General features: G+C 42.0%; 1 long non-coding RNA gene across 1 annotated transcript; it reads left to right on the forward strand.

The window, feature by feature from the left end:
* The first annotated feature begins 960 nt into the window (after positions 1–960).
* On the forward strand, positions 961–14,141 carry LOC132593767 (uncharacterized). The gene is made up of 3 exons (XR_009559578.1): positions 961–1,309; positions 6,121–6,217; positions 13,790–14,141. It is a non-coding gene; the product is annotated as an uncharacterized lncRNA (long non-coding RNA).
* Positions 14,142–18,273: the final 4,132 nt, after the last annotated feature.

Below are 18,273 nucleotides of genomic sequence, written 5' to 3' on the forward strand. Positions count from 1 at the left end.
AACCCCAAGCACTTATGCATCCCTAGCTAAGAGGGAGCCCCCCCCCCATCATTCTTCAGGGCTTATTGGCTCTTAGTTTGCACACATTCCTACAAGACATGGTGTCTGATGTTCATGGACAATTTGAAAAAGGATGATTGATGCAAGCAGGGCTCACATAACAGAAGTGACAGCTAGGAGTGACAGCTAGAGAAGAGAAAAAAAACTATTACGTGAAAGCATAATTTAAGAATTAGTAGCCGTATTACTCATCCATAAAAAGAAACGAAACTGAGTTATTTGTAGTGAGGTGGATGGACCTAGAGTCTGCCATACAGAGTGAAGTAAGTCAGAAAGAGAAAAACAAATACCGTAAGCTAACACATATATATAGAATCTTAAAAAAAAAAATGGTTCTGAAGAACCTAGGGGCAGGACAGGAATAGAGATGCAGACATAGAGAATGGACTTGAGGACACGGGGAGGGGGAAGGGTAAGCTGGGACGAAGTGAGAGAGTGGCATGGACATATATATGCTAACAAATGTAAAATGGATAGCTAGTGGGAAGCAGCTGCATAGCACAGGGAGATCAGCTCGGTGCTTTGTGACCACCTAGAGGGGTGGGATAGGGAGGGTGGGAGGGAGACGCAAGAGGGAGGGGATATGGGGATATATGTATATGTATAGCTGATTCATTGTGTTATACAGCAGCAACTAACATAACAATGTAAAGCAATTATACTCCAATAAAGATGTTAAAAAAAGAATTACTAGCCATAAGCATCAGCATGATTCATTAAGAAAAAGTTAGATCATGTTCAGCATCCTCCGTACGTAATCCCTTTCAGGTTTTCTGTCAAAAGATGGTTACAAGGGGGAGCTGCAAGCATGTGAAACATTCCCTTAGGTGGACCGTGACCTCATTCAACAAGGAAGGCTTCCCCGGGCTTACTTAACATCCTTCCGGACTCCTGCTGATGAAGGGCGAGACGATGGCTTCCTGCCTGACTCACTGGCTCTTTACAGGCAGCCGCTGGCTTCTCAGGCCGCTTCCCCTCCAGTAAAAAGGGGCAAGAAGCTCACGAGTACTTGGTAGGGAGCCCGGGAGACCTTTGATGGCAGGCTCTAAAGCAAGGCCCGCTTCACAAGAGGGCAATTACGCTTTAGGCTAATTGGTGCAGAGACGCTGTAAAAGCATCTTTTTGGAACACAAACAAAATAGCACGAGGGTGTTGGTGTTTGGCAGCAACGCTACAACGCTTAGAGACACAGGGGAAGCCCACGTGAAGTCTGGAGATGGGCCAGCCCTCCGCACCAGTCCCGGGCCAGGTAGGACCACGGAGGGGGCGGCCTCCGGTTGACCCCTTGCTAGCTTCTTTGTCCGTCGTCAACCTTCCCACCCCCCGCTAGCCCCCCAGCACAGCCCAAGCAGCCTGCCAGACACCCTGAGGGGCAAGTGTCTTAGAGGCAGTGAAGCGATCCGAGAAAGAGCCGGGTGACGGCCAATTTCCTCTGCGCCCCGTCCCTGCCGCCCATCCCCCGCCCACCCTTCCTTCTCCTTCCGAGGCCGCGGCATCTTCTGGGGCCTCGTGTGCGACACTGGAGATGCCCGCGTGAGGGTGGGAGGGGCCATTTTAAAATACGAGGGAGGTTTTTCTCTCCAGTTTCCTGGCTCCAGTCTGTGAAGCCACCTGCCACGTGTGGCCACTGTGCACTTGAAGTGTGGCTAGTGCAAACGGGTGTGCCGTGAGTGTAAAATATACACGGAAATTCAAAGAGTGCAAAAAAAGGGAAATTATCTCATTAATAACTCTTTTTAATGCTGATGGCGTATTGCCATGATAATGATTTGTATATATTGCATTAAGTAAAATATAGTAAAAATTTCACCTGTTCTTTTTATATTTTTTAATGAGGCTACTAGAAAATTGAAAATTATCCATGTATGTGGCTTGCCTCTGTGGCTCAGATGAACTTTGTACTGGCTGGGGCTGCTCAGCCTGGCCATCCTTGGGAAGGCAGGGGCTCAGAGGGAAAGAGGTCTTTTATAGCCTTCCAGCTTCAATAATCTGGGCCGATCGGGGAAAGGCAGCACTCTCGCAAAGACAGATCCTGGAGAATCTTTGGCAATGACATAGGGCAAGGCTCCCCAACCCCCCCTCCCAGCCTTCTCAGATCTGGTGAGGACTCCTCAGCTTGGAGAGAAGGAGGTGAGAAGGTTGGCGGGGAAGTGAGGAGAGCTTAGGTTCTGGTGTGCCCCAGAGAAAGGGGAAAGAGACCAGCCCACGGCAAATATATGTTTGTTGAACATCTGGTCTGTGTGCCTAAGGTACTGTTCTAAGGTGCTGGGTTCCTACAGAGAAAAGCAGCCAGAGTCCCTGTCTCCACAGTGTGTGAGACAGAGACTCAATGGGAACAAATAACTAAGAAAACGACAGGTATTGCTAAGTGCTACAAAGACTCTCTGATGGGTTTGCGGGCCTGGAGAGCACGGTACTAACTGGGTCCTAGTCTCCTGCCCTTTCTGTTAAGTGAACTTTATAAGAATGCCTGGTCTTAGTCATTTTAGCTCTTTACAATCCTTTTTAAAAATAGTGTTTTTGGTTTTCTTTGTTTTTTTTAAAGCAGTTTTAGGTTCACAGCAAAAATGAAAGGAAGGTACAGACATTTCCCATATACTCCCTCCCCCACCCCCATTCACAGCCTCCCCCATTACCGACATCCCCCACTAGAGTGGCACATTTGTTACAACTGATGAACCTACAGTGACACGTCATAATCACCCAAAGTCCGTAGTTTACCTTAGGGTTCATTCTTTTTCTTTTTCTTTTTTTTTAATTTTTATTGGAGTATAGTTGATTTGCAATGCTGTGTTAGTTTCAGATGTACAGCAAAGTGAATCAGTTATACATATATATATATATCCACTTTTTTTTAGATTGCTTTCCCATATAGACCATTACAGAGTATTGAGTAGATTTCCCTGTGCTATACAGTAGGTCCTTATTACTTATCTATTTTGTATATAGTAGTGTGTATATGTCAATCCCAGTCTCTCAATTTATCCCTCCTCCCCTTACCCCCTGGTAACCATAAGTTTGTTTTCTACATCTGTGACTCCACTTCTGTTTAGTAAATAAGTTCATTTGTACCCTTTTTTTAGATTCCACATGTAAGCGATATCATATATTTGTCTTTCTCTGTCTGACTTACTTCACTCAGTATGACAATCTCTAGGTCCATCCATGTTGCTGCAGATGGAGGGTTCATTCTTGGTGTTGAGCATTCTATGAGCTTGGACAAATGTATCAAGACACGTATCCACCACTACATAGAATAATCTTACTGTCTGAAAAAATCCTCTGCTTTTAATTTTAATGAAATCCAGCTTATCAATTATTTATTTCATGAATTGTGCCTTTGGTGCTGTATCTGAAAAAGACATCACCATACCCCAAATCATCTAGGTTTTCTCTTATGTTACCTTCTAGGAGTTTTACAGTTTTACCCTTTACAATGAGGTCTATGATCCAATTTTTGTGAAGGGTGTAAGGTCTGTGTCTAGTCACTTTTTTGCATGTGGATGTCCAATTGTTCCGCACCATTTGTTGAAAAAAACATTTATTTTTTTTAATGTTCATTTGTTTCATTGATTTGTAAATTTATTTCATTTATTTATATTTTTCAGCTTGTGCCTCTGAATGTAATTTCTCCTTGGAGGTTTTTGCCACTGTGCCCAACCCAGGGCGTCTACTCTCCGAGCTTTAACCAACATTTAGGTTTTCTTGCTATAATTAAAGTGAAAAATGTGTTGTTTAATCTGCCTCGCAGAGAAGCAGGAGGCCTGCTGGTATTCTTAAAATGTTTTGTAATAATCTATTTAGCTTGATATTAGAATTTTCCCTTGTGTTTATAATTTAAATTTTTCCCCCTGAACTTTATTTCAGTATGTCTGATTGTATCTGCTATACGATGCTACTTAATTTCTCAGTCTTTCTTTGTGTTTTGAACTAATACATGTTTAACTACTGTACAGTTATTATCCATCCCTCCAACTGATATTAAACTGCCCTGTGTCCCCAGACCTCCTACATCAGAGCTGGCAGGGGCTAAGCTTTGGTCTCTCTCTCATGTGCGAGTAACAGGCCTTTAGGGCTTCCTCAGTGGGAAGTGGGGCCTGTCCCCCACCAGGATGCACACAACTGGCATATCCCTAAAAATAGGAAGAGGTTAAAATGCTTGGCCCCAGTCCCTCAGCTGCCAAAGCTTGACTGTCCCCTATAGTTAAGCAAACCCTAAAGAGATATATAACTTAGTACCTTTATGACAGGAGAGTGAGGGACAGATGTGTGATCTGTGGCCTTTTCCATCTCTAGCTTCTACCTCTGCAGAAGTAGAAAATGTACCATCTGGAGTGTGTAACTAATTGGGTTTTTCTTTGTTTGCTTGTTTTTATTTTTCAATTAATTTTTATTGGAGTAGAGTTGATTTACCACGTTGTGTTAGTTTCTGCTGTACAGCAAAGTGAATCAGTTATAAATATACATACATCCACTCTTTTTTAGATTGTTTTTCCATATAGGTCATTACAGAGTATTGAGTAGAGTTCCCTGTGCTATACAGCAGGTCCTTATTAGTTATCTGTTTTATATATAGTAGTGTGTATATGTCAATCGCAATCTCCCAGTTTATCCCTCCCCTCCCCTTTCCCCCTTGGTCACCTTAAGTTTGTTTGTTCTGTATCTGTGACTCTATTTCTGTTGTGTAAATAGGTTCGTTTGTACCATTTCTTTAGATTCCACATATAAGTGATATCATATGATATTTGCCTTTCTCTGTCTGACTTACTTCACTCAGTATGACAATCTCTAGGTCCATCCATGTCACTGCAAATGGCATTATTTCGTTCTTTTTTATGGCTGAGTAAGATTCCATTGTATATATGTACCACCTCTTCTTTATCCATTCCTCAGTCAATGGGCATGTAGGTTGCTTCCATGTCCTGGATATTGTGCTGCGATGAACATTGGGGTACATGTATCTTTTCAAATTATGGGTTCTTTTTCCAGATATGTGTCCAGGAGTGGCATTGCTGGCTCATATGGCAGCTCTATTTTTAATTTCTTAAGGCACCTCTATACTGTTGTCCATAGTGGCCGTACCAATTTACATTCCCACCAACAGTATAGGAGGGTTCCCTTTTCTCCACACTCTCTCCAGCATTTATAGTTTGTAGATTTTTTTAATTTATTTATTTATTTATTTTTGGCTGCGTTGGGTCTTCGTTGCTATGTGCTGGCTTTCTCTAGTTGCAGCAAGTGGGGTTACTCTTCGTTGTGGTGCGCGGGCTTATTGTGGTGGCTTCTCTTGTTACGGAGCATGAGCTCTAGGCGTGTGGGCTTCAGTAGTTGTGGCACACAGGTTCAGTAGTTGTGGCACACAGGTTCAGTAGTTGTGGCTCGCAGGCCCTAGAGCACAGGCTCAGTAGCTGTGCCACACAGGCTTAATAGCTCCGTGGCATGTGGGATGTTCTCAGACCAGGGATTGAACCCGTGTCCCCTGCATTGGCAGGCAGATTCTTAACCACTGCGCCACCAGGGAAGTCCTGTTTGTAGATTTTTTGATGATGGCCATTCTGACCTGTGTGAGATGATACCTCACTGTAGTTTTGATTTGCATTTCTCTAATAATTAGTGATGTTGAGCATCCTTTCATGTACCCCTTGGCCATCTGTATGTCTTCTTTGGAGAAATGTCTATTTAGGTCTTGCACCCATTTTTTGTAACTAACTGTTTTATAGGAAAGATCTGTAAGTGGCACACATAACTTCTGCTCACAGGCTCCTGGGAGGAACTTAGCTGCAAGGCAGACTAAGAACTGTAGTCTTTGCCTGGGCAGCTGTGTACTCAGCTAAACCCTGTTATTATGGAAAGAAGGGGAGACTGGATAGAAGGACAACCAGCAGTCAGACACAGGTATCAAGGCCCATTCCCAAGTAGAACTAAAATCTCAAATTCCAGGAACCAGGAACCCAAGATGATAGCTGGGAGTCAGACGACAAATTCTCTGAACGTCTGCTGCTGTCTCCACCATCTTGTCTAGTGTCATCTTTTTTTTTTTCTCTCTCTTTTTTTTTCTAGTGTCATCTTAAAGGCATTGTGTGGCCTCTGACACCATGACTGCTGGAGGATTATTTTCAGGAGTCCACGGGGCCAACAAACATGTTACTCACTCAAGGTATTTTGAGGATTTAAATTCTTTGGCATTATCTTAGGCTTTCTGGCACACTTGATGAATTTTAGCTGGTCTTCCTATGCCTACAGTGACCTTAGTTTTAGAAAAACAAAGGACATGACACATAGTCTGACAATGGAACAGGATACCTAAAATTTGGACAGTCCTGGAGAAACTAGCACATATGGTCACCCTGCCCACGCTCATGTCTTGCGCTACTCCTGTAACAATCCACTGAAGGGGCCTTGGGGAATCATCTCCTTTCCCAATAGAGTTGTCACCCACATAGCTCCAAGCTCCTTCTTGGCGAAACATTTTTGTGCAAAAACATGTGGCATGAAAGCATGGAAGAGACAATAGTTGCCTAAAATAGATTGCTTTCCAGTTAAAATGCTTACAAGTCAGTATAGAATCCATCCCTTGCAATACAAGAGAAAAGGAAAGATTTTGCAGCCATGTCTCCACTATAGTCACTAAACAATGCTGTCTGGAAAAAGACAAAGTCACAAGCATTCAGCAATAGAGAGCAGAGACCCAGACGATTAACCGAAGATAAATTCTTATCACTGGGCTGGTCACAGTAAGATGTTCAAAGGTGGTAAAAATATTAATCAAATCTTCATTGTTCCCAGCAAAGAAATCCAGACTCCTTAGCCTGGCATTCAAGGATCTTCAAAAATTAAGGTCCTATTCTCATTTAAGGAACATAGATGCAAAAATACTTAAAAAAAAAGAAAAAAAAATTTTAAAGTAATTTTTTACTTAAGCACTATGACCCTTTGGTCATATTTTATGACCAAAGTTCAATTTTAGGGATGCAAAAGTGGTTCAACATCAGGAACTCTATTAATATAATGCAGTACATTAATAGATTAAAGGAGGAAAATCATTTGAGTATCTCAGAGATGTCAAAAAACTTTTCATTAAATTCGATACCTATTGCTATTAAAAACTCTCAGTAAGGAGTTCAGTGGTTAGGACTCTGCACTTACACTGCAGGGGATGCAGGTTCTATCCCTGGTTGGGGAATTAAGATCCCACATGCTGTGCGGTGTGGCCTAAATAAATAAATACTTAAAAACAAAAAACCTCTCAGTACATGGAGTAGATGGAAACTTAGCTACTGGGACCACACAACAAATAAGATACTTAGGGTTGCAAAAGTAGTATTCCCACAAAGCCAGAAAAATGATGGTATTATTTTCTACCTCTGCTACTATTCACTGGAATCTACTAAAAATCTTACTAAATCAATAAAATTAGTACATGAAAAGTAGTATAAAGACTGAAAGGAAATTATCACAATAAGTGAAGTACGCCAAAGGCAAATATCATATTATATTGCTTATAGGTGGAATCTTAAAAAAAAAATTGCAAATGAGCTTGTTTCCAAAACAGAAGAAACTCACACACGTCAATAACAAACTTATGGGACTTCCCTAGTGGCACAGTGGTTAAGAATCCGCCTGCCAATACAGGGGACAGGGTTTGATCCCTGGTCCAGGAAGATTCCACATGCCGCAGAGCAACTAAGCCCGCGCGCCACACCTGCTGAAACTCACGTGCCTAGAGCCCGTGCTCCGCAGCAAGAGAAGCCACCGCAATGAGAAGCCTGCGCACCGCAACGAAGAGTAGCCCCCACTGGCCGCAACTAGAGAAAGCCCACGCGCAGCAACGAAGACCCAACGCAGCCAAAAATAAAAATAAATAAATAACTTTATTAAAAAGTAAATAAATAACAAACTTATGGTTACCAAAGGGAAAGGGGGGGCAGGGGAGGGATAAATTAGGAGTTGGTATTAACATATACACACTACTATATATAAAATAGATAACCAACAAGGACCTCCTGTATAGTACAGGGAAGTATACTCAATATTTTGTAATAACCTGTAAGGGAAATCTGAAAAAGAATATATATATATATATTTTTTCACGTATGTGTGTATAAATGAATCGCTGTGCTGTACACATGAAACTAACGTGATATTAGAAGTCAACTATACTTCAAGTTAAAAAAAACCTGAAAAGGAGGATTCAACTGTATTTGTAAACAATATCACTGTCTATATAGAAAATGCAAGATAGTCAAATGAGATATTATGAGACTAATAAGGATACAAAAGCAACACACCAGGATTCTATTTATTATTGCCATACACACAAAAATACTAAAATAGGCAAAAATATTATCAGAAATATGTAAAATATGAATAAAATCGTAAAAGTTTACTGAAGGACATACAAAAAGACCCAAAGAATGGAAAGGTATTCTAGCTGCTGAATGAGATTTGTTATTGTATAGATGTCAAGTTTCCCTCAGATTAATCTATAAACTCAATTCAATTCTAATGGAAATGTTAATTGAATTTTTTGGGCAGAACTTGATAAACTTATTTTAAAGTTCATGTGTATGGGCTATTTCTAGAAGGGCAATAAGAAACGGGTAATAGCAGTTCCTTCTTGACCGAGAATTGAATGATGGGATGTAGTGGAGAGACACTTACCTGCTGTTTACCCTCCTGTGTCTTTTGTAATATACACCCTCCTGTGTATATTCCCTAAACAACAAATGATACAAAACGAAAATACAGGCCTTGTGTGAGGAAAATCTTTTGTTTTTTTGGGTTTTTTTGGCTTCACCATGAGGCTTGCAGGTCTTATTTCCCCAACTAGGGATTAAACTCAGGCCACAGTAGTGAAAGCGCCAAGTCCTAACCACTGGAGTGCTACTTTTTGAAAAGAAGATTTTTTTTTGAAAAAAAAAGTGTAATGATATCAAATAGGAAAATATACAGTAAATGAAGCCATCATGAAAGGCTTTGGTATTGAGGCAGAAATCGTTGAACACATCAGTGGAGCAGAATAGAGAGTTAAAACAGAGTCATGTGTATACCGCAATTCACTTTATGTTAAAGGTGCCATTGTAAATCAGTGGATAAAAGAATGGACTAGTAAATAAATATTGAGCCTCTCAGTTCCTTCTCTGTAACTGGGGACAGTGACTTCCTAGGATTCTCGGGAGGATTCATTGAAATGATGTGTGTAAGTGTTACGCAAAGTGCCTGTTTAATAAATGCTACTAGTAGTGGTAATAATAGTAATAGTGTGATTACAACAGTTAATAAATGATAGAATAGTTTAAAAACTTAACCATGGGATATATATTAATTATATTTGTAATTCTAGGCTGTTAGAAGCCAGTAAGGAGCCCAGAATATTTAAAGTGGACTTGCAGTTCTACAGTGATTTTGGTTTTTTTAAGGCATTTTTCAGTATGTCATCTCATTTAATCCTCTCAGCGCCTGAGCAACAGTTTTTGGGTTTTGCTGTTGTTGTTTTTGTTGTTGTTATCCCTCAAAGTATTATAAACAGGGCATGGGCGACAGACACCCAGGTGTAGCAGTACATAGATTTAAAAGAGGGCTTTGTAAATCCCTTTACCAGTTTTGCTTAAAGACTTTCCCATGAAGTCTCTGAAGCTGCTTTTTTAAAGGTGGAGATGGGGTGGAGAAGGGGCTCAGGTTGTTGTCATTTTGAGCAGTGTTTGGGCTTCCTCCATAAGAAAGCAAGGTGACCAGGGCTGGGTGGAGACAGGGGTGGGTGTAGGTGTTGATGGCAGAAACAGTGGGGCAGCGGCGCCAAGCCAGCCCTCTCTCAGCAAGGTTCTGATGGACGTATTAGCACGTGGGACCAGGGAAGGACACTTTTGAATCATCACCTTCCCCTATTCTTTGCTTTTCCCTCTGGACACGGTTTCTTTGTCAGTGTCTCTAGGAATGGATGAAGAGGAGAAAACAGGTATCTTCACGCCTGTCTTAACCTTTCTCCTGGTGTAGGATGGAGTCCACTGCATACCTCTGCCTTGCTTCTAGATGCCAAGTGTCAGCTTCCCCAGAGCCTACCTCCCACTTCCTTAGCCTTCTCACCCATGGTCAACCCACATAGAAGGGCCCTATCAGACCCTGGCATCCCTCCTGCCTCTCCTCAGAATAGGGTGCAAGCTCGAAAAGGCTTTCTGGCCACATGGATTCTAGGGCCCAAGGAATTCTGTGCCCTGGAGGATTTCCACCGTGCTCTGTGGATCTGAAAGCCGTCGGCTACGCTCAGTTTACAGTGGAGTAGGGGGTAACAAAATGAGTTAAAAAATAATTACCCTGGCATCTTTTCTTCCACTAAATGACATTCTCAACTCTCAGCAGAGAGTTGAACTAAACCCAAAGTAGGAAACTGGTATTTTAATTTGAATTGAAACTGAACTCAAATAACAATATTATTCTCTCTTTGAAGTTTGAACAGGATCTGACCTGGACAAAATCCAAAAAATTTCTTACCCTATTTCTTCTCTCCAAAAACAACCCACAAGACTAACCTAGATCTTTCTCAGCTCTGAACCTGCTTCATGTTTTGCTATATTTTTCCAACTGAGTAGAGTAATATGTTAAATAATTTTTTTTAAAAAAACCATTTTATTATCATGATAGAGGCATGACCTTCTAAATACAGAGTATATCTTTGCTTTTGAGAGAATATTAAAATGAGTTGGTAAGCTTCAAAAGTTTTTTTTTAATTAGAAAAATTTTGAAAATCAATATGAAATTTGATTTGAAGTTCCATACTGTATTTCCAGTTTTTGTGTTTCTTTTTTCAAATGATGGATTCAAGTAGCTAAACAGAAACAAACTTGGTGACCATTATATTGCCCTATTTTTGTCACTAGGTCTTTAAGGAAGAATTTCAGTAGGAGAGGGTAAGGTGGTAGTAAATGCAGATTCCCTGAGTCAGTGGTGATATCTCCTCAAGACATGGCTTAGCATCCTGAACACAGCTGGAGCTCAGTACCTATTTGTTGAGTGAATGAATCGAGAGAGAGGCTGCTCAGCCTTCTGCTATTCCGGGACATATTTGTCTCTGTTGCTCTGTAGACCTTTGGTCTTGATTTCAGGTGTCCTCTCAGTTCAGCCCTTCTAGTCTTCTAGGCTTGTCTCTCTGTTTCTCTCTCTCTCTCTCTCTCTCTCTCTCAGCACTGCAACCATCTGTCTCATTTCCTGTGAATATCTATGTAATTCATTTTCTTCCTGACTTATTTTATTTTTTAAATTACTTATTTATTTGGTTGCATCGGGTCTTAGTTGTGGCAGGCGGGCTCCTTAGTTGCGGCATGCAAACTCTTAGTTGCGACATGCATGTGGGATCTAGTTCCCTGACCAGAGATCAAATCCAGGGCCCGTGCGTTGGGAGCGCAGAATCTTTTTTTTTTTTTTTTTAATTTATATTTTTGGCTGCGCTGGGTCTTTGTTGCTGCGCATGGGCTTTTCTCTATTTGTGGCAAGCAAGGGCTACACTTCGTTGCGGTGCGTGGGCTTCTCATTGGGTAGCTTCTCTTGTTGCAGAGCACGGGCTCTAGGCACATGGGCTTCAGTAGTTGTGGCATGCAGGCTCAGTAGTTGTGGCACACGGGCTTAGTTGCTCTGCAGTATGTGAGATCTTCCCGGACCAGGGCTCGAACCCACGTCCCCTGCATTGGCAGGCAGATTCTTAACCACTGCGCCACCAGGGAAGCCCGGGAGCGTGGAGTCTTAACCACTGCTCCACCAGGGAAGTCCCCTTCCTGACTTTTAATTCATTATAGGTATGTGTGTGTGTTTATGTGATTTTTCTGAACATTTGATCTCTAATATGATCTATCTCTCTGAAGAACTATTTATTAGAAGCTTTAATTTTATTTTCTTCCTAGATGGAAATGTGTACTTTTAAAAACATGCACAAGAATAAAGAGGGACTATGTTGACTGAAGACATTTATTTCTTTTTTCTTTAGACACCCAAACATAGGCTAGCCCTTATGCTTTGGCTCAAAATTTGCAAATTTTTTCCTTTTCTTTCTTCCATATTTGTCTTTTACCTAAGTAAAAGCACTAGTACCTTCCCTTGGGCACGGCTAATTGGGGCGTTTTTCCCAAATTGTACGTGGTAGCTCTGAAGAGCAGTGAACAGGAAGAGAAGTGATTGTCCCTCCTCTCCTCACACACATCTCTGAAGGATGCTCTTTCTGACATTGCCTCCCGTTTCTCCTGTACTCCCTCCTGCAGTACTTTCTCTATTGCTGTTTCTACTATTTCCAGTCTCAATTCTAATGACCAGTGCTGCATTAAAACTCACTCCAGTGAGAGCCTACCTGCACATCCCTAGGGAAAGCCCAGGTGAGTAAATACACATGGGGGCATCACTTGCGCAGCCTCCGTGTCTCCATCTACTTCCCATGCAGACACTGCCCCCATCCACGGCACGCAGGTTTGGTGGGGCTGTCCCTCAAGGTGCCCCACTCCCAACCAAACTAAACAAATGGGGTCTCTTGTCCTGTGGAAATTAGATCTTGGGCCAATGTTTTGCCCAAATGGCAAGACAGTTTCATCCCCAAGGACAGGGTTGCTCATTACTTCCTGCTTCCTGGATTCTGGAGCTGCCCTAGTTCTGCCCCTGCTGAGGCCTTTTCCTCATTCTCTGGGCTACTCATAGTCTTTCAACACTCTTCTTTGTGTCTTCAGTTACCCAGAGTTCCTTTCTGTTGTTTGCAACCCAAGAGTCCTGAGTGATACAAGTGTTTGCAATTATTTGAGAACTTCCTCTATTTCTTCCTTGTGATTTATCTAAGACTCTTTTCTGCTGCCACACAGATCAGTGTGGATCCTTAAGCCTTGGCTACCAGGTTATTGGTCTCTTAGGCTACTTTCTCCAGCCCTCTCCAGGTACCTGAGTATGCACCTTTGCTTCCCTGGATCACCATTGCCTTTGGAAAATGGGGAACAATCCTGTTTATATGAAAATCAGCTATCACTTTGGGATGACAGGGTACATTTCACTGCCATTTGGAAACCAGGTGGAGCTCTACCCCTACTCATTTACTTAAAGAGAAACCAGCTACCTAGAGAGTATCATACTAAGTGAAGTTAAGTTAGACAGAGAAAGACGTATGATATCACTTATATGTGTAATCTAAAGAAATGGTACAAATGAACTTATGTATAAGACAGAAAAAGACTCACAGGCATAGAAAACAAACTTATGGTTACCAAAGGAGAAAGAGGGGGAGGGATAAATTAGGAATTTGGGATTAACATACACACACTACTATATATAAAATAGATAAACAACAAGGACCTACTGTGTAGCACAGGGAACTCTACTCAATATCTTGTAATAACCTATAATGGAAAAGAATATGAAAAAGTATATATATATGTGTGTGTGTGTGTATGTGTGTACATATGTGTATATATGTGTATAAATGTGTATGTATGTGTGCGTATGTGTACATGTGTGTAGGTGTGTGTATATATGTATGTATGTGTGTACATGTATATGGGTATGTATGTGTGTATATATGTATACACGTGTGTATATATGTATGTATATGTGTGTGTGTATACACACACACACATATATATATATGTAATGGAGCAGGACCCTATGGGGCCTTCCTGGGACAGACCTTCCCCCATCCCCTCTGCTCTAGCTCCTCTCTGAAGTACCTAGATAATAGTATTTGATGCAAACTTCCTGAGTTGTTTTGCAGATGTGCGTCACCGCCCCCCCCACTCCTACCAAATGGAAGAACTACTTGATGACCATGAGCAAACAGCTCCAGGCCTCCTGGAGCCTAAGGACTGATAAGGTTAACCCCTGTGACACCACCCTGCTGCCTCACCATCAGCCAATCAGAGAATTGTGCGCAAGCTGATCACGTACCCTGGCACCCCCACCCACCTGGCCTTTAAAAATGCTTTGCCGAAGCTCTATTTACAATAGCCCGGAGATGGAAACAACCTAAGTGCCCATCATCGGATGAATGGATAAAGAAGATGTGGCACATATATACAATGGAATATTACTCAGCCATAAAAAGAAACGAAATTGAGCTATTTGTAATGAGGTGGATAGACCTAGAGTCTGTCATACACAGTGAAGTAAGTCAGAAAGAAAAAGACAAATACAGTATGCTAACACATATATATGGAATTTAAGAAAAAAAAATGTCATGAAGAACCTAGGGGTAAGGCAGGAATAAAGACGCAGACCTCCTAGAGAACGGACTTGAGGTTATGGGGAGGGGGAAGGGTGAGCTGTGACGGAGCGAGAGAGAGTCATGGACATATACACACTAACAAACGTAGTAAGGTAGATAGCTAGTGGGAAGCAGCCGCATGGAACAGGGATATTGGCTCGGTGCTTTGTGACAGCCTGGAGGGGTGGGATAGGGAGGGTGGGAGGGAGGGAGACGCAAGAGGGAAGAGATATGGGAACATATGTATATGTATAACTGATTCACTTTGTTATAAAGCAGAAACTAACACACCATTGTAAAGTAATTATACCCCAATAAAGATGTTAAAAAAAAAAAAAAATGCTTTGCCGAAACCCTTCGGAGAGCTTGAGGCTTTTCAGGGCATGAGCACCTCTTCTCCTTGCATGGCCTTGCAATAAACCTTTAAAACCAATAAACCTTTCTCTGCTCCAAACTCCGCCGTTTCAGTTTGTTTGGCCTCACCGTGCATCTGGCACACGAAATTGCATTAACATATGTATATGTATGTATGTATAACTGAATCACTTATGCTGTACACCTGAAACACTGTAAATCAACTATACTTCAATTAAAAAAATTAAAAATAAAAACAGAAACCAGAAAAGCCAGAATGAAATCAGCCTACTGGACTCCCTCTCACTTCACTTTCCACCTGGGCTCCATCTGACAATAGGTGACCTTTGGGTGAAGTTGGCACAGAATGGCAACAGACAGGACTCCCAGTTGGATGACATTTTCAGCACAGAGCAAGTCTTTGTGAAGCAGCATCTTGGAGAGCTTTCCTCAGGAACGTCAGGCATCTTGTCTGTGACGGGCACTCTGCTCCCTCTCCCCCCACCTCTTGCTACCTTCCCTCTTCCAATCTCTGTTTCTGCCTCTCTGTACCTTTGGCCAACTGAGGTTCCCTCTGCAGAACAATGCCTCTGGAGAAGGCTCAGGGACTCCTCAAAGACCTCATGTCAGGGTCAACACAGCCCTTTTCCTTTTTCTTAGTGGGCCTAACTGAGAGGTGTGGTGGCCTTAAGCAACAATGGTGGTGGGTTTTTTTTCAACAGTAGGACAGCATCCACCCTGGCAGTCCTGAAATGAAACTGAGAAGGACCCTATGGAACCCTCCAGGGTATAAAAGCCTTTCCGTGTTTCTTGTTTATAGGGAAAAGGCTTCAGCCTCCTAGACCTTCCCTGAGTTCCGAAGGGCAGATTCAAACAGTTACTAATTAGGGAACGGGGGTGGGGGGTGGGGGGGGTGGGGGGGGAATGCAGAAACAAGAAACAATCGTGCAGCCTTGGGGCAGGGTCCTGCTTCCTCCTCAAAGACTATAAATAACAGTATCTTTGAGTTCTTCTGCAGGAACTAAGGCCCCCACCCAGGTGGAGCATGAAAACTTTAAGCTGAGCACAAGATTCCTGGGGCACCACCCTGTGACCTCACCACCAACCAGTCAGAAGAAAGTCACACACTCTGCAGCCCTCGCCCCAAATTTTGCCTATAAAAACCTTTCCTTAAAAGCCACTGGGGAGTTGAGGTCTTTTGAGTACAAGCTACCAGGTCTCCTTGCTTGGCCCTGCAATGAACCTTTCTCTGCGCCTCATGTTTCGGTATGTTTGGCCTCACTGTGCATTTGTAACAGGGAAGACCTAATTCTGACTCCATGTTTCTTCTGCATCTTTTATTTTAACCTTTGCTTTTCGTTGCTTTTGTCATTATTATAATCACTGTCTATAGCTGTAAGCGTACATAATGGCCTGCCACAGGGAACCCTGCCCCTCTGCCTGACTATTAAACTAAAAGGCCTTTGTTCAGCTCAGAGAGAGACATTCTGACCCTGCCCACCTATGAATGGCTGCAGAAAAGAAGAAATTAACACATCCCCCTCCCCATGCAGCTGAGCAAGGAGGTTTTGCAAGACAAATGGCCTTTTTACTTTACTTCCTCACCTCCTCTCCCTCTTCGCATCCAGACCCCATTAAGACGGTTATTTGGGTATGCTAGTCTGCCATCTTCTCGGTCTGCCGGCTTTCTGAATAAAATCGCTATTCCTTGCCTCAACACCTCGTCTCCCAATTTATTGGCCTGTCGTGCGGCAAACAGAGCGAGCTTGGACTTGGTAACACATTGGACACACGGACTCGTCTTAGGCAAAAGAAGCATTTACAGCAAACCACTCGGCACAGCTTGGTGTGAGCTTCTGGAGGGCAGGGTATCAGTCTGGTTCCCCTCTCTACCCTGGCTTATAGAATAAACAGTTGACTGCAGTATAACAGAGCACACACAACTACTTAATTTTAATCCTCATCTAGCACCAGGACTCAAGAGTCATTGAAGCAAAGTGGAGAGTAGGAAGGCTTCCAGAGCCTTCCAGAGGAGGAAGTGTTTTACCATGAGTGGCTAAGAGCGTGAACACTGTACTCAAACAGATCTGTGGGTAAGATCCAACAGCTCTGCTACTTAGCCATTAATTTAGGCAAACTATTTTTTTCCTCAGAGCCTATCTATAAAGGGGAGACAATATTAATACTTATAGGATTCTTGTGACAATTTTTTTAACATGTTTATTGGAGTATAGCTGCTTTACAATGGTGTGTTACTTTCTGCTTTATAACAAAGTGAATCAGCTATACATATACATATATCCCCATATCTCCTCCCTCTTGCGTCTCCCTCCCACCCTCCCTAACCCACCCCTCTAGGTGGTCACAAAGCACCAAGCTGATCTCCCTGTGCTATGCGGCTACTTCCCACTAGCTAGCTATTTTACATTTGGTTGTGTATATATGTCCATGCCACTCTCTCACTTCGTCCCAGCTTACCCTTCCTCCTCCCCATGTCCTCAAGTCCATTCTCTAAGTCTACGTCTTTATTGGTTCGTCAGAACAATTTTTTTTTTTTAGGTTCCATATATATATGTTAGCATACGGTATTTGTTTTTCTCTTTCTGACTTACTTCACTCTGTATGACAGACTCTAGGTCCATCCACCTCACTACAAATAACTCAATTTCGTTTCTTTTTATGGCTGAATAATATTCCATTGTATATATGTGCCACATTTTCTTTATCCATTCATTTGTCGATGGACACTTAGGTTGCTTCCATGTCCTGGCTATTGTAAATAGAGCTGCAATGAACATTGTGGTACATGACTCTTTTTGAATTATGGTTTTCTCAGGGTATATGCCCAGTAGTGGGATTGCTGGGTCGTATGATAGTTCTATTTTCAGTTTTTTAAGGAACCTCCATACTGTTCTCCATAGTGGCTGTATCAATTTACATTCCCACCAATAGTGCAAGAGGGTTCCCTTTTCTCCACACCCTCTCCAGTATTTACTGTTTATAGATTTTTTGATGATGGCCATTCTAACCGGTGTGAGGTGATACCTCATTGTAGTTTTGATTTGCATTTCTCTAATGATTAGTGTTGTTGAGCATCCTTTCATGTGTTTGTTGGCAATCTGTATATCTTCTTTGGAGAAATGTCTATTTAGGTCTTCTGCCCATTTGTGGATTGGGTTGTTTGTTGTTTTGATATTGAGCTGCATGCGCTGATTGTAAATTTTGGATATTAATCCTTTGTCAGTTGCTTCATTTGCAAATATTTTCTCCCATTCTGAAGGTTGTCTTTTGGTCTTGTTTATGTTTTCCTTTGCTGTGCAAAAGCTTTTAAGTTTCATTAGGTCCCATTTGTTTATTTTTGTTTTTATTTCCATTTCACTAGGAGGTGGGTCAAAAGGACCTTGCTGTGATTTATGTCATAGAGTGTTCTGCCTGTTTTTCTCTAAGAGTTTTATAGTATCTGGCCTTACATTTAGGTCTTTAATCCATTTTGAGTTTATTTTTGTGTATGGTGTTAGGGAGTGTTCTAATTTCATTCTTTTACATGTAGCTGTTCAGTTTTCCCAGCACCATTTATTGAAGAGGCTGTCTTTTATCCATTGTATATTCTTGCCTCCTTTATCAAAGTTAAGGTGACCAAA

This window comes from Globicephala melas, chromosome 17, assembly GCF_963455315.2.
Source record: "Globicephala melas chromosome 17, mGloMel1.2, whole genome shotgun sequence".
Classification (NCBI taxonomy): Eukaryota; Metazoa; Chordata; class Mammalia; order Artiodactyla; family Delphinidae; genus Globicephala; species Globicephala melas.